Source organism: Gastrolobium bilobum, unplaced genomic scaffold (assembly GCF_033153095.1).
Source record: "Gastrolobium bilobum isolate Gb01-03AN ecotype WA unplaced genomic scaffold, APGP_CSIRO_Gbil_v1 utg52072, whole genome shotgun sequence".
Taxonomy (NCBI): domain Eukaryota; kingdom Viridiplantae; phylum Streptophyta; class Magnoliopsida; order Fabales; family Fabaceae; genus Gastrolobium; species Gastrolobium bilobum.
In genome coordinates this window covers 23334-26394 of record NW_026898084.1, presented here as the reverse complement: position 1 = coordinate 26394, position 3061 = coordinate 23334, and positions in this window count along the sequence as shown.

The following is a 3061-nucleotide window of genomic DNA, read 5'->3' as shown; positions in this document are numbered from 1 at the left end:
TAGAAACAAGGTTTGAGGAGTGAAAACTTACCCCAAAGCATCACACAATCAAGGAATTGTGTTACCCTAAGCTCCCATGCTAGAAAATGCCATCAAACTCCTCAAATCATATAATGGGTCGAATTCTTGGAAGGAAGATATCTCACTCCACAATGCTTCCGACTCAAAACTAAGTTAGGATTTGCAATGAGAGAAAGATTCTCTACATTTTTGGCTTTGGAATCAATGAGAAAGGTGAAGGAATGAGGTTGCTAGGGTTTGGGAGTTTTCTCTCTTCCTCTATTGCTCTCTGTCATTCCAGCCGCGTGGAGAAGAAGAAATGAAAAGGCTTTTTCATGTTTTGCCACTTAACTTAGGAAGGTCATTTTAACTGGATAAATGTTTATCTATCTAGTTAACTTCGTTCACTTCTAAACTTTACTCAAAGGTTTGGAATATTTTTCTAGGAATATTTTTTCTTTTACTTTTATATTTTGGGTACTTTTGTCTACACACATTGTTACCCCTTAATTCTCAGTAACTGCACTTTTTTGACCCAAAAGTGACCTTAATTCATTTAATTAGGTATTTTACCTAATTCAACTCAATAATGAATGATTAATTATTTAATCACATGCAATTTCCTAAATACTTAGGTTGGGGATATTATATGAATCACCCCAACAGTCTGAACACTCAGACTACTGGACTGGGGGCAATTGTTATAAACCTATACAAGTTCCATATATCTGAAGGCCTAATAAAGGGCAAATACATGTCAATGATACATTGGCACATCAGGCCCAAAGACCACAAAAGACCCGTAACTCTTATACCTACAAGTAAACTTTATAAATAAGGGACAAAGCCTACATGTATGACCTAATCTCTCTCTTATTGGTACGATGTCTCTGTACACACACACCACCCCATTGGCTAACACCGTTATCAATTGTGTACAGTGATATGCTACCTCAAGCTATCTAATTCATAGATATCTTATACAGAGTATTCGATCCTATATTGACTTACTAGCCCTTGGATAGACATTTCTGTCATCTAGACAAAACATGCTAGATCCTCCCTGTATTCATGCTGAAATGTCACTTCACAACTTCTCCATCAATAGTTGTGAATACGGATTGATGTGAACCACAAATAAAGATCTCTGTCCTTCAAATCTTAGGGCAACATCGGAACAAGCAGCCTTTCAAGATACAAAGAATTATGTCTTCGAAAAATAAACTTAAACTTTTGATATTCTAACTTAATGTAATCCTAATTCTATATGGTGATTTCATACATCAGGAGTTGCTCTGGCCATGCAAGACGCCAAAATAGAAGATTAAAAGCAAAAGCATAATAGAAAGTCGTTAACCTTCCTATTAACTAGTTAAAGATATTCTTAGATCCTTTCCAAGTAACAAAAATCTCAAAGTATTCTGAAAAGATCCTTTGAGGAAGAATTATTCTTCCTCCAACGATCTTATCAACCATTAATGCATGTGTCATTTGGCGATAGTGTGGATCCCAAATATATACTCAAGGGTTGATATGTTCTTAGAGGACTTCCAGGAGCACATAAGAACTTGTTCAAAAATCTCTTGGCTCCGTAGCACTGACTATGCATCACATCTTTGTCTCCATTTTAATTATATATTCAACGCTACAACTTATGTGATACATATTACGTGATACAAAATAAAGAATTCTTCTTGTACAAGGAGCACCTAAGAATTTCTCCTAGAGAAAAATTGACGTGTGCAATTTTTAATTAAGTTGACAAATTTTGATTAGAGGAACAGAGAAGGGGCAGGAACATGGGACAAGAATCCCATTACCTTTAACTCATCAAATGCTTGAACTAATTCACATGCCAAATTTGAGGACTATCTCCGCAAATCAAATAGTGACACGGTCCTATTTAAATATGGTAGAGATATATTAATTCCTTGGGCTGAAAGATTTACCTTTTGGCCAGGAAAAAGGAGTTAAGATAAGCAACCAAGGGGGAATGAATTTGAGTAGACGAACAATGAGGTGCGATAATTATTTCACCTAAATAAAATTGTTTTGCTCCACTGTGCTGTACATACCCAAAAACAGTGATGTACATAACCAGGAACATAGTACAGAGAAAAAGTAATAAAAATCTTATGTACAAGTACGGAGTTAAACAACTACTTCGTAGAGGAATGAAGCAAATAAAACCATTACAAATCCGTGTCTAGTTTTCATTTTTCAATACTCAACATAGATACTTCTTGAATCCAACAAAGTCAGTGAATTACTATTGCTTAACATCTGTCAGCATATCGCAATCAAATAATCTGCATATCACATTCTCTGCAACTCTTTTTTACTTTTTGTCCTTGAGTATAGATTAAAATTCTCCCTTCACTAGTGAAGTTAGGCATCAATTGAAGGTCCATGCACTAACAGCAAAGGATTTTAACAGTTCAGCAAACTGACACTTTCACATTCCCTGCAATGCTATGTTCTAAATGATTGTTAAGAATGAAAACAGTAGAAATAGAAGGGGAAGCGGAAAGAGAGTGAATTTAATGGAGCATATAAAATTGTGCAGACAAAGGTGAACCTTTTTGAGAAGTGGTAAAGGTTGCTCCTTTATAACCAAAAAGTCAGGAGTTCAAGTTTAAAAAACAATTTTTTTGCAAAAATGTAAGAGTAAAGATTGCATACAATCGACCTTATCTGGTAGAGTTGGAAAGCCTTTTTTTCCTTTATATAAATCTATGCAGATATTTGTTATTCAGACTCATAATTCGCATAGGCTATCTAGAATTCTTGCAGTGGAAATGTGGAATACATATAATAGCTATGGACTAGTGCAACTAAGGGATTAAACTAGTACAACTGACGCAAGTATGTGATATAAAACAGCCCATATGCATTGTGGCACCACATAATACTACAATAGCTATAAGTGACCTAGATTACTTTTTTTGCCTACCTTCCAAACGGCACATGCTTCTTTGCAATTCCACTCAACAAACTGTTTAGTTGAATTGTTGTACGTGTATGTTGATTGCAAGACTAAGTAATAACATGAATGTAACAC